We start from the raw sequence: 13705 nt of genomic DNA, 5'->3' as shown, positions 1-13705 counted from the left end.
CAACGGCCTTGCCGCAGTGGATACACTGGTTCCCGTGAGATCACCGAAGTTAAGCGCTGTCGGGCGTGGCCGGCACTTGCATGGGTGACCATCCAGCCGCCATGCGCTGTTGCCGGTTTTCGGGGTGCACTCAGCATCGTGATACAAATTGTGGAGCTACACTACCGAATAGTAGCGGCTCCGGTCACAGAAAACCATCATAACGACCGGGAGAGCGGTGTTCAAAATGTTTCAAATGGCTCTGAGCACTATGGGACTTTAAATCTGTGGTCATCAGTCCCCTAGAACTTAGAACTACTTAAACCTAACTAACCTAAGGACATCACACACATCCATGCCCGAGGCAGGATTCGAACCTGCGACCGTAGCACTCGCGCGGTTCCGGACTGAGCGCCTAGAACCGCTAGACCACCGCGGCCGGCGGAGAGCGGTGTGCTGACCACACGCCCCTCCTATCTGCATCCTCTCCTGAGGATGAGAAGGCGGTAGGATGGTCCCAATGGGCCACTTGTGGCCTGAAGACGGAGTGCTGAGTGTTTACTAACAGGCTCTCATAAAATATCGATATTTAAGAATTTATATTAATGAAAAGAGGAATTTCGCTTGTAGTATGTAATTAGAAGCCTGAAGAATTGCATGGTTCACAAAAAACGATGATGAATTTTACGATTACGAGAGATAGGTACTTCAAATTGAACGAGGAAAAAAAGTGACTTAGACGAAATTTGAACCAGCAATCGATGAAATGTAATAAGTTTTCAATCAACTACACTACCGATTCCGCTATACGTCTAGTACGTATTTGTGTCTCAACTGAATCCAATACAGTCCCTTGGAAAACTTCAAAGCCGATTATATATGTAATTTTATGACAAACATTAAGAACAAGCTACTTCTCTAGACTTTTTAACCGTGTGCCATACACGTGTTTCACTACGGAACAGGAAGCAGCCTCGGTCATCTTCACACTGCATATCAACAGCGCAACAATTGGAGCACAACAGTGCAGAGACTATGACTGTACACAATTTTTAAAATGAAAACCACATAGCTAACGCGTGATTGAAACAAACGCTGATGGCTGTTAATAAATTTGAATGTCTTAAAGTTTCATTTAATGTACGTTAGTAATAATATATCTAATACGTAAGTAGGAGCTACCTCCAAGAGCGTAACAACACCAATGTACGTGTGCTACAGCATCTGAACAATCATCGCGTTTGTGTTTGTTTGCATCAGGTTAATTGCTATGGTGAACGTAGTATAGACACACGTAGCCCCTGCCTGTCACTGTTCATTGTTCATATTTCCCATGTGCTTCTCCAGAGTGGAAAGACTTCAACGCACTTGTGGTAACTTGACTTCCACCTACTTACAAGTAGTGTAATAAGAATTTTATATACACTAGCTAATCAAATATATCAGGACACAAACTCAGCGCCATCTCGGCTACAAAAGATGTAAAGTAGTAGTCTGATGTGTAGTGACCAGTGAAATTCTTGCCAATACGTACCAAAAAAGAAAACGTATATCCCACAGCTCACTGGGCTCCAGGTAAGGCCTGGGATATGTAAATAATGTCCATCAGTAATCCATTATATTACCACCAACTTTTCCTTGTAGTCTTTTTGTATGTTGGGTTGTTACACATCTCCATTTTGTTAAAAATCCTTTCCAGAACTTTACAGGATATCATCCATAACTTGTGTTGTTGTTGCGGTCATCAGTCCTGAGACTGGTTTGATGCAGCTCTCCATGCTACTCTATCCTGTGCAAGCTTCTTCATCTCCCAGTACCTACTGCAACCTACATCCTTCTGAATCTGCTTAGTGTATTCATCTCTTGGTCTCCCTCTACGATTTTTACCCTCCACGCTGCCCTCCAATGCTAAATTGGTGATCCCTTGATGCCTCAGAACATGTCCTACCAACCGACCCCTTCTTCTGGTCAAGTTGTGCCACAAACGTCTCCCAAATCCTATTCAATACTTCCTCATTAGTTATGTGATCTACCCATCTAATCTTCAGCATTCTTCTGTAGCACCACATTTCGAAACCTTCTATTCTCTTCTTGCCCAAACTATTTATCGTCCATGTTTCACTTACATACATGGCTACACTCCATACAAATACTTTCAGAAATGACTTACTGACACTTAAATCTATACTCGATGTTAACAAATTTCTCTTCTTCAGAAACGCTTTCCTTGCCATTGCCAGTCTACATTTTATATCCTCTCTACTTCGACCATCATCAGTTATTTTGCTCCCCAAATAGCAAAACTCCTTTACTACTTTAAGTGTCTCATTTTCTAACCTAATTCCCTCAGCATCACCCGACTTAATTCGACTGCATTCCATTATCCTCGTTTCGCTTTGGTTGATGTTCATTTTACACGCTCCTTTCAAGACACTGTCCATTCCATTCAACTGCTCTGCCAAGTCCTTTGCTGTCTCTGACAGAATTACAATGTCCTCGGCAAACCTCAGAGTTTTTATTTCTTCTCCGTGGATTTTAATACCTACTCCGAATTTTTCTTTTGTTTCCTTTACTGCTTGCTCAATATACAGATTGAATAACATCGGGGAGAGGCTACAACCCTGTCTTAGTCCCTTCCCGACCACTGCTTCCCTTTCATGTCCCTCGACTCTTATAACTGCCATCTGGTTTCTGTACAAATTGTAAATAGCCTTTCGCTCCCTGTATTTTACCCCTGCCACCTTTAGAATTTGTAAGAGAGTATTCCAGTCAACATTGTCAAAAGCTTTCTCTAAGTCTACAAATGCTAGAAATGTAGGTTTGCCTTTCATTAATCTTTCTTCTAAGATAAGTCGTAGGGTCAGTATTGCCTCACGTGTTCCAGTGTTTCTACGGAATCCAAACGGATCTTCCACGGGGCCGGCTTCTACTAGTTTTTCCATTCGTCTGTAAAGAATTCGTGTTAATATTTTGCAGCTGTGGCTTATTAAAGTGATTGTTCGGTAATTTTCACATCTGTCAACACCTGCTTTCTTTGGGATTGGAATTATTATATTCTTCTTGAAGTCTGAGGGTATTTTGCCTGTTTCATACATCTTGCTCACCAGCTGGTAGAGTTTTGTCAGGACTGGCTCTCGCAAGGCTGTCAGTAGTTCCAATGGATTGTTGTCTACTCCGGGGGCCTTGTTTCGACTCAGGTCTTTCAGTGCTCTGTCAAACTCTTCACGCAATATCATATCTCCCATTTCATCTTCATCTACATCCTCTTCCATTTCCATAATATTGTCCTCAAGTGCATCGCCCTTGTATAGGCCCTCTATATACTCCTTCCACCCTTCTGCTTTCCCTTCTTTGCTTAGAACTGGGTTTCTATCTGAGCTCTTGATGTTCATACAAGTGGTTCTCTTATCTCCAAAGGCAGTATCTATCTTACCCCTAGTGAGATAAGCCTCTACATCCTTACATTTGTCATCTAGCCATCCCTGCTTAGCCATTTTGCACTTCCTGTCGATCTCATTTTTGAGACGTTTTTATTCCTTTTTGCCTGCTTCATTTACTGCATTTTTATATTTTCTCCTTTCATCCATAACTTACGTGTTGTTTATCTGATGGTGTTGCTGTAACCCTTTTAACGTCGGTCAACTCAGTATTATGTGAGATAACTGTAGGTATTTTATATACCCTCGAAATATTTTCAGGTCTTTCCTCGCCAGTTTTCCCCCGTATATGCCTCTTGGTGCTACCGTGTTGCTACTGAGTAGGGGCATATATCAGTTTCGTCTTGACGCCATGTCTCTAGAATGTCCTGTCTTTCCACTAATAAACGACGCATGTGTGATGTTATTCCCCTCCTGTACCTAGTGATTACATTAAAGCCGTGAAAGTTTTGTCACAGATACCGTTTACTCCTTCTACATAATGCTTTTTTTTCTAAGCTTTTTATAATCAGTGTAGGCAAGGTATTAGAACTGGTATGTTTGGTAATGTATGTATTGTGTTAGAATCAAGTATTTTCCCATGGGATACATCCTGATGCAACATCAAATTCTTTACATCTCACAGCGCTTGTTACCAGGTGATATAGATCCAAATGTTGTACTTATAGTTCTCTATGAGTAATAAAATGCTATCTTCTTAACCTTGCTCAAAAACAGGCATGTCGAAAAATGAATATATTGTCTGGGAATTCTATGTCGCTGCTTTTAAATCATATTTCCTTAATGTTGTGAGTGTGTGGGTTTTATCTTGTCAAGTTGCGCAGTGGATTGATCCAACAAGTACCCTTTGGCTCCTGCAAGAAACAATTTCCACCTCACACTACTATAGAAGTCAGACAGACGCTCCTAATCTACTAACAAGAACTGCCTGAAAAACATTCAGCAACAAATATCTTCTGGAGTCATCTTCTGTAAGGAAAAGACACATAAATATTCTATATTCTTACGTAACTTGCGGAATATTTGGGTACTGGAGTATTGTTGTTAGTGTAAGAAAAACATAAAATGAACGAAAAATATTAGTTATTGCAAAAAATTCTGAGAAATCAAGTGAAACTTTTTCTTATAAAATAATAAATTTCCGGGTTCTTTTCAGAACAGTAGATTTTCTCTTATGGATAGGATTGCTATTACTTTACAAAGTATGGAAAGTTTCTTTTCTCCCTTTTCTTTATGAATGTTATTTACTCGGCACAATGTCTGAGAGCCGTGCCTACACAACTCGAATACTTTTTCTAGAAACGGTCAAGGCTGTTGCGTGAGAAATGTAATGGAGTGTACTGTTATGGAGGACTGCTGGGGCTCACATACACTGTAGCGCACAATACCGTGAGCTCCGACGACTGCTGCCTGCATCGCTCACTGCTGACAAATAACACAACTATCTCTTTCTGTCTGGATTGACCTTAGCCAATCAAGTCTCCCTACGCCCTGATGAAGTCAAGGACTCCTATCTGCGCCTAGTCTAACTATTGGCATGGTACACCAGTCAGATAACCAGTCACTCGCAGGCGTTTTACTAGTACTCTGTCCATGTTCACACTGCACAATAAGTTTGGCGGCAAACACAGTGAATAACCCTTAATTGCGAGCGACTCAATATAGAGTATCACTCCGATTTGCTAACGACAGAGGTGCTCTCCGAGTGAAGTACTGAGGAGAGATTTTGTTCCTCAGTCTTTGCGTACATGTACAAGAGTATCAGTCCGATTTGATAACGACAGAGGTGCTCTCCCAGTGAAGTAGTGAGGAGAGACTTTGTTCCTCACTCTTTACATACATGTATGAGCACACTCGGTCTCGTTACGTGTTCCCGCTCCAAGAGTGACAACAGAGTGGCTCCTTTTTCTGGAAAAGTTGCAAGGGTATATCGTTCGCTGTCTTCCCTCACTCCTCTCGCTCTTTGTGTCAGAAATATTCCGCCAATCAGCATTGCTCTTTTAAACAGGAGAATGACGTTTTGTTTAGGTCGTCCAATATGGAAATATGAAGCATCTCCGTTAGGAATATGTACTGTCCTCCCATGAGAACTCCATAACTACGCAGTCGGTCCATCGAGAATTGCGTCTTCTGGGCGCTCCCACACAATGTAGCGGAATCTGCTTTCAAGTCGAACACAGGGGTCGTTATCCCTTCGCTCTGGCAAAAACTCTCCTCTCTCTGGGCGGTCTCTCTGGCCGAAGTAGGTGTGTTGACTCATCCCTCTGAAGGGACAGGCCTCTCAGCAAGCTGGTTGCCTCTTTAGAACGGAAATTCCTGTGCCAATCATGTTGTGTACGCCAGCCTCGACTTTTTCAACCTCGGTGCGCACTTGCGATTTACTTATTAGATCTGCATATCGCTTACATGAATTCATACAAAATTGACTCTACCTTATCGAGTTTGTGTTCGAATGACGCATCTTGATGGGCAGAATACGATTGTGAGGATGGAATATTTAAGAAATGAAGGTAAGGAGACCAAGCCACCTTACGATGTTGACTGGGTTTTTCGAGGGAAGTGTTAAGAGAATGATGTAATCATATTAAGACTTGACCTATCTAGCACCTTAAAGGCTGAGCTATAATTCCTACACACCTTTATAGCCTTGATGGATGCGATGTATCTCCCCACAGGCAGGTAGTGGCGTAAGAGGAAAGTGACTATAATGTAGCTATAATGATTTTAGTTGTTTGGTCATCACCCACATCATTCATTATTTTTCCTGTTTTCGATATTTTTCAGTATTTTCCATGTTTTCGAATATTTTCAATTTTTCCATATTCTTATTTCGAATGTGCAAAATAAATAAATTGTGCTCTTATGTACCATACCCCTTGAAGTTTCTTTAGCATCCAACAGATAGCCGCATTCCGCCAGAGGGAATCTACAAAATATATGCATAGACCACTTGTTCCCATGCTTCTTCCAAATGTCAACTCAGAAAAAAATCTTCTGTACCTAAAATATCTTCTGTGCTGAGACTCAGTACTAGCTGCCAAATGCAAGAACACTAGGAAACACACATGGATTGCTGTGGAGTTGGAGTGATGACTTTAGCTACTGTAAATACTGTTTTATGCCTATTGATTCTTAAAAAAACATCACGACATGATCGCCTAACAACAGTGGCATCCGTTCGTACTTGCTCTTATGCTAATAACACAGAATAAACTACAGATTTAGCTTCAAAGCTTTGTATATTCTAAAGATACAAGGTGGAAATAATGTTTGGAATATTGGTCAAATGCAGTATCAAAGCTTCTCTATAACTAAACACTAAAAATCCTGATGTATATATGTAACAGATGGGAATAAAAACAATAATAATGTTTCAGGAACTGATTTTGTACTATTGTAAACACACTTATCCCAGTTGCTCTGTTTCGTGTGCATGCCTGTTTTGGTTTCATGAGGGGATCCGCGCTGTCCAGGGTAGGTTTGGGATAGAACCAGAGGTGGATTCATGAGCATTACGTCTGGGATACTCTCTGGTGGTGGATTCACCTAGGATAGCTTTTGGATACCTCCATGAAAAACTGACACACGCAAAACACAAAATGATGCAACTGGGCTGTGTGTTTACAGTAGCACAAATTCAATTACTCAAACATTAGTATTATTTCGATATGTTTTATAAACATACACCATGGATCTTAAGTGCATAGCTATACAGGAGCTTTGATGCCTGCAATTGATAAGTCTTGTGAGAATCACACTGAGGTGACAAAGTCTTAGGATATCGATAAGCGCACATACAGACAGCGGTAGTAAAGCATACACTAGATGTCAAAGAGTAGTGCATTAGTGCAGCTGTCATTTGTACTTAGGTGACTCAAGTGAAGACGTTTCCGATTTGATTATGGCAGCATGATGGGAATTAACAGATTCTGAATGCAGAGTGGTTGTAGGAACTAGAGGCATGGGACATTCCATTTCGGAAATCGTTAAAGGATTCATTATTCTGAAGCCCACAGTGTCAAGATTACGCCGAAAATACCAAATTTCAGGCATTACCTCTCAGCAAGGACAATGCAGTGGCTAACGGTCTCCAATCAACGACTATGAGCAGCAATGTTTGCGTAGAGTTGGCAGTGCTAACAGACAAGCAATATTGGGTGAAGTAACCACAGAAATCAATGTGCAACTTAACAAAGAATCTACCCACCACCAGGTCAGTGCACCGAATTTTTTTTTAATGGGCTATGGTAGCAGATGAATAACGCGAGTGGTTTTGCTAATAACACTTCACTTACAGCAGCTTTTCTGCTCTTGTGACCGTACCGGTTGTACCCTAGATGATTAGAAAACCATAGTCTGGTTGGATAGCTCCCAATTTCAGTTGGTAGGCGCTGATGGTAGGTTTCGAGTGAGGCACATGCCCCGTGAAGCCATAGACCCAAGCTGTCAATAAGGCACTGTGCATGCTAGGGTGTGGCTTCATAATGGTGTGGATTCTGTGGGCTATATTTACGTAGAATCGATTGGCTCCTCTGGTCCAACTGAATCGATTGTTCAACTACTGGGAAACGATTTTCAGCCATTCGTGGACTTTACGTTCCCAAACAAGAATAGAATTTTTGTGGATGACAATGCGTGGCGTTAGTACATTCTAGATAATTCAAGCCAATGATTTGGACACCCAGATTTCCTGAGATGAATCCCATTGAAGACTTATGGGCCATAATCGTGAGGTCAGTTTACGCACAAAACCCTGCACAGGCAACACCCGCAATTGTGTATGGCGATACAGGTAGTATGGCTCAGTATTTCTGCATGGGATTTTCAAGGTCTCGTTGAGAATATGCCACGTTGAGCTGCTTCACTGCGCCAGGCAAAAGGAGGCCCTACACGATATCAGTGGATATCCCATTACTTTTAGGGCACAGATAAACTTTGAAAACAGGATTATATGGAGAGAGTAATTGGTAATTGTAGCAGAAGCTCTAGGACTTTAATGTAACCACTAGATGCAGGAGAGGGATGACACCAAATATGTTTGCTTTATTAGTGGAAAGACATATTATAGACATGGTGTCAACACAAAATTGCCATACTCCCCAATTAGAGGCAATATAATAAACCTATGGCTGTATCATATAAAGTGGAGCTGATCGTCGTTAAAATGGACTATACCGTAGTGTAGACAACAAGCAGGTTATGGATTTGTATGTGACACAAGTTTCTGGCAAGGATTTTTTAACAAAATGGAGATAGGGTTACCTAACACATGAAATGACTGCAATGAGAAATTGGCGCTATTGTGGCCGATTATGTGATATAAGGTGCACTGAAGTTCTGTATCGAAACTGGATATTACCTAAAGGAACCAAAGTGTCTAGCAGACTTAACCAGCCCATACCACACAACCTGCACCAAAAGAAGTATCCTTACGAACGTACTTGCCTGTATTGGTCACAGCTTGTTTTTCGCTTCACAAGAAACGAAATCTAATGAGATGCGAACAAATGCGGAAGAATACATGGCGTTATGTTTACATCAGGTTTATTCTCATGATGAACAGAATATAGGTAACTAAGCTGACAGTTTAGGCTGTAAAATCTTGGTTAGATCACCTTATGGTTTTGTACTACAGTATCGTAACCTATGCAGCATACAAACGTGTTCTACTATGCTGCAATGATAGGGTTTCCACACCATGATGCCATGCTCTAAAACAGACATCACGTTATACTGTGATAGGGATTCTGTTGTATGATTCAGTACTCTAAAATGGCAGTCGTACTGTTTAATCATTTGTGGGTGATGTTAACATTGCTTATTTCTGGATGTCGCCTCACGAATTCGAGACAAGTGATAAAAGTTATTAAGCAATTTAAACAGCCTGCATTTTGTGCTTACTACTTGCTGGCTGCCCTTCTGCTAGCGATCCAGTCTAATCACGTGTGATTTCCTCTGGTGAGTAGGCAGTTGTCTCAGATGGGTATCTTTAAGAAGTAACGTGGGCCTGGAGTGTGGTGCAAAGTAGAGGTATTGCAGGCTATGACCTGTTGGCCACTATGTTTCGAATACTTTTACTGACTAGAAAAGTAGAGTAGCACTCGCCTGTAGCCATGCCCCAGTGGCATGTAGAGTGGTCCGCTGTTCGAAGTGTCAGGGAAATAAAACATTGCGAAAGGGGTTTCCAACTAGAATTTGTGAAATACTGGCCTGCCCTACCCTCGCAACATGGAGGTGGAAGTCGCATGTGGATGTTCAAGGGACATTGAGTAGCATGTCATAAATTATAATTGTGTACACATTTCTATTCCCCCGCTTACGGTGCCACCCTTGGCGAACCAAAAAAAAAAAAAACTTCACATAAAATGTATCTACATTTGGCATAGGATAGTAATCTGAAATACTGAAATAAGAAACAGAGGTTTCCAGTGGAGACTTAAAAGCTGCCCTCCACCATCCATGGACGCGGTAGGGTGGGGGTCGGATGTAATCTCTCCATCTGAGATAAACAAATTAGAAGTATAACTTTTTTATCCTATGTGCGGTATTCAAGATATTTCAATGTATTGAGTTAAAATGAACACCCTGTATATTAGCGCTTTGATAGGCTGGGAGTTTTGAATATTCTTTACATTGTTTAATTTAGCTGTTAATATATACCGATGGCTACTTTGTGAGTGTTGCGTTGTATGACTGTGTAAAATTCCGGATTAAAGTCATTTTGTCCAAAATGGGAGGGACCATTACATTTTTTTTATTATTTCACACTCTATTTTCTTTTTCTTGGTATGTAATAGGATTCGTCAATACAACATAGTCTTGCACAATGTCATGTAATACAGCGATCATAGTTAAGTAAACAAAACAAGTATTTAATGACTCCATCACACTGATCAGCTTGTCACCATGAAACAGTTATTAATATACGTTTTCCAGAATATTTCTTTTCGTTTTTTTTCAGTTTGGTCGATATAATATAGAAATGTTTGCCCTGCAGAAGAATGTTACTAGCTGTGGTAGTATATTAATAACGATAATTTCTGGAAATATCAATTTGTTGCTGTACAGGTGAACTTTGCAAGTATGTGGATTGTTTACAATGTGTCTTTCTGGATATATTCCTGTGAATTAGGAATAATAGGTATTGGAGCAGTTAATACAGCCTGCATTTTTTAGTCGCTCACAACATACCATCCAAAGTACAATTCCTGTGTGTGGCATCCAGCAGCGTCAGCTACTTCTCTGGCAGCATGACACTCGAACACCTGGCACTGTTGGTGGTACCAGATATTGGGTACCAAGTCCTGGGCAGTCAGTCAGCGGTTCTTGAATGACAATCCAGTCTCTTCCAAGTGTTTTTAAATACGGTACATATGTTCTATCATTGCTATCGTGGGGAAGTTATTTATGGTGTAGCTTTACAGATGTCATGGGTGTGTGAATTCTTCTCTAGTTATTTACAAGTCTACTATGGGCAAGGGACAAGACTCAGTACATATCTGTTGTACCGCAGAATTTTCTTAACTTGTCATTTGAATGTACTTGTTAATATACCGTGCTTTGCTTTTTATTTACTTCAGTTATCGTTAAACATTAAAAAAATTTTGTTATCCAAGTGTGTGTTTGGAGAAAATCGGTAAAATCATGGCATATATTTGTTAAAATATGGTTCTGTGCTACTTGTTTAGCCATGTGCTATCGGTGTAATTTGTTAAATAATGTTCAGCAGTAATGGTTAAACATTTAAAATCATGTATTTACATATGTCCTAGACTGAAAGCATAGGTATTTCTAGAAAGTGATTCAAAAATTTTAAACAGCACTGGGAAGTCGGAGTACCTACAGTAAACTTCCTGACGTCGTTATTTTACAGTAATATCGTCATGTTGCGTTGCCAAAGGCTTTACTTCTTCACCTATTCCGCCATTTTCTTCTTGCTATCATTTCAGAGTAGTTCACAGCTAGTGGTCTCGCGGTAGCGTTCTCGCTTCCCGAGCACGGGGACCAGGGTTCGATTCCCGGCACTGTCAGAGATTGTCACCTGCCTCGAGATGACTGAGTGTTGTTGTGTCGTCCTCACCGTCATCATTCATCCCCATTACGGTCAGAGGAAGGCAATGGCAAACCATCTGCGCTAGGACCTTGCCCAGTACGGCGGTGCGAGGCTCCCGCATCGTCCCCTATGCACTGTCAAGGAGTATGGGACCTCATCATCATCATCATTTCGGAGTACAGAGAGAGAATGAGGAGGTTCTAGTAATAAAAAGAGGAAAGGAGGCATATTCATTTAGCTATACCACAAAATGTTTAGAAACACCATAATAAACCCTTCGTTCTCTGGGAACTCAGACGACTTTCAATTCATATCGTTAGTGTTCTTTCTAAATGATAGCACTTGTGCACTCGTAACAGTCACGTTCACATTTACACTGTGAATAGATTGGAATGTGTGAAAAACTGCTCTGTCTTAATATTGGGAGTTTGTACGGGTGCTGATGACCGCGTAATTCAGCGCTCCACAATCCAAACATCATTACATTTACACTTGTTTTTATTGTAGTAATTTAAACCATACTGTTACCCCGGATCCATATATGGTATATGATTATGACTCATCATGTTACTGTAATCTGAGTATTACAAAATTTACTTGAGTGTCTTATATGCGTTACATTAATTTACGACTAATAGGGCGTTTTCCTACGCTTTTGCTTACACTGGAGTGAACCTACAGAAATCGCTTATTATTTTTTCTTTCTTCTATAATTTCTAACACTTCCTAATTGCGCACACAATTTTTCCATTTGCTTGTTTACGTACCAATTTATACACATAAAGCGAGAGCGACGACCAGTTTCCGCAGAGCGCCTTCATTTCTACTCTGCCCATTAAGATTATTACGGACAATACAGATAATTTCAGTAATTGATTTACGGTGAAGCACTCTGGGAAAGATATCACTACAGTCAGTTTTTCCACCAACTCGTGGACTTGCGTAGTGAGAACGTAATTATAAACCAATGGCGAGAATACCTGAATCTGTCGACCTGGTGCAGCTGCTGGAGACATTAGCGCTTTTGGAAAGCACTGCCAGCCTCTCACTTCACTGTGACACAATGGCCTAGATTGTACTTTTGTTTCAGGAACGCCTCAATTTCAACTGTGTCTGTACTGTACATTCTCAGCAAGAAACAGCTATGCAGCATATGAAACTTCCTGGCAGATTAAAACTGTGTGCCCAACCGAGACTCGAACTCGGGACCTTTGCCTTTCGCGGGCAAGTGCTCTACCATCAAAGCTACCGAAGCACGACTCACGCCCGGTACTCACAGCTTTACTTGTGTCAGTACCTCGTCTCCTATCTTCCAAACTTTACAGAAGCTCTCCTGCGAACCTTGCAGAACCAGCATTCCTGAAAGAAAGTATATTGAGGAGACTTGTCTTAGCCACAGCCTGGGGGATGTTTCCAGAATGAGATTTTCACTCTGCAGCGGAGTGTGCGCTGATATGAAAGTTCCTGGCAGATTAAAACTGTGTGCCCGACCGAGACTCGAACTCGGGACCTTTTCCTTTCGCAGTATATCGTTACAGAAAAAGTGTCTATGTTTCCCCAAAACTAGAGTAATATCCCTTCATTTACATAAACCATTTTATCTTGTGATTAAAACATTATTGTCCAAGTATTCGTCTCAATATACTACAGCCATTATTAAAAAGTCCACTTCAGATGACCATAGTAGTCTTCTCATCAGAAACAGACTGCTCACTCGTTATTTGATTTACACTTCAGCGCCAAAGATACTGGTATAGTCATGCGTATTCAAATACAGATATATGTAAACGCAGAATACGGCGCTGCGGTCGGCAACGCCTATATAAGACAACCAGAGTGTGACGCAGTAGTTAGATCGATTACTGCTGCAACAATGGCAGTTTATCGAGATTTAAGTGACTTCGAACGTGGTGTTATAGTCGGCGCCCGAGCGATTTGTCACAGCATCTCCGAGGAAGCGATGAAGTGGGATTTTCCCGTATGACCATTTCACGAGTGTACCGTGAATATCAGAAATCCAGTAGAACATCAAATCTCCGACATCGCTGCGGCCGGGAAACGATCCTGCAACAACAGGACCAACTGCGATTGAAGAGAATTGTCAAATGTGACAGAAGTGCAGCCCTTCCTAAAACTGCTGCAGATTTAAATGCTGGGCCATCAACAAGTGACAGCGTGCGAACCATTCAACAAAACATCATCCATATGGCTTTGAGAGCCGAAGACCCGTTCGTGT

Source organism: Schistocerca gregaria, chromosome 2 (assembly GCF_023897955.1).
Source record: "Schistocerca gregaria isolate iqSchGreg1 chromosome 2, iqSchGreg1.2, whole genome shotgun sequence".
NCBI classification, from domain to species: Eukaryota; Metazoa; Arthropoda; class Insecta; order Orthoptera; family Acrididae; genus Schistocerca; species Schistocerca gregaria.
This window is presented reverse-complemented; position numbering follows the sequence as displayed.